General features: G+C 45.9%; 1 non-coding gene across 1 annotated transcript; it reads left to right on the top strand.

Annotated features, from left to right (window-relative positions):
• The first annotated feature begins 236 nt into the window (after positions 1–236).
• LOC141681607 (small nucleolar RNA R71) lies at positions 237–343 on the top strand. The gene has a single exon (XR_012559034.1). It is a non-coding gene; the product is annotated as a small nucleolar RNA R71 (small nucleolar RNA).
• Positions 344–858: the final 515 nt, after the last annotated feature.

The raw sequence follows: 858 nt of genomic DNA, 5'->3' as shown, positions 1-858 counted from the left end.
CTTGGAGCTGGGCTGCAATAGCGGTGGCTGCATCGACTTCCAGAATACCTGCTACCTTCCCAGGCATCATCCTCTGAGTTGGTTTTTGATGCTCATTTGCAGCCATAGTCTCGATAAGATTATAAGCCTCAGTATAGCTTTTAGCCCATCAGGCGCCTCCAGCTGCTGCATCGAGCATGGGCCGAGACTGGACCCCCAAACCATTATAGAAACCAGTGATCACCATCCAATCGGGCATTCCATGATGTGGACACTTCCTCAACATTTCCTTGTAGCGTTCCCAAGCTTCACATATAGATTCTGAAGGTTGCTGCGCAAATTGAGTAAGAGCACTCCTCATAGCAGCAGTCTTTGCCATCGGATAAAACTTCACCAGAAACTTTTGCGCAAGATCTTGCCAAGTAGTGATGGACCCAGCTGGTTCAGAATGTAACCAGTCCTTAGCTTTGTCCCTCAGTGAGAATGGGAAAAGCCTCAGCTTGATAGCCTCATCAGTCACGCCATTATACTTAAAAGTGCTGCAGATCTCGACAAAATTCCTTATGTGCATGTTGGGGTCTTCAGTTGCAGCTCCTCCAAAAGAAACAGAATTCTGCACCATCTGAATAGTGCCCGGCTTGATTTCAAAGGTGTTAGCTTGAATAGCCGGATGAAGAATGCTTGACTGAATGTCATCAATTTTTGGCCGAGAAAAGTCCATAAGAGCTGGATCAGCCTGAACAATATGATCACCCATGATTATTGGTTCTTTCTGCTCAGTTCCTGAATCCGAATCTTCAAAATCTATCTTCTCCGGAATATCAAGAACTTCGTCTGTCTCCTCAGCTGTATCTAAAGTCCTCTTGCGAGTACGAGAAC

Source organism: Apium graveolens, chromosome 8, assembly GCF_009905375.1.
Source record: "Apium graveolens cultivar Ventura chromosome 8, ASM990537v1, whole genome shotgun sequence".
NCBI classification, from domain to species: Eukaryota; Viridiplantae; Streptophyta; class Magnoliopsida; order Apiales; family Apiaceae; genus Apium; species Apium graveolens.
The sequence above is the reverse complement of the archived record's forward strand: the minus strand, read 5'-3'. Positions and strand labels throughout refer to the sequence as shown.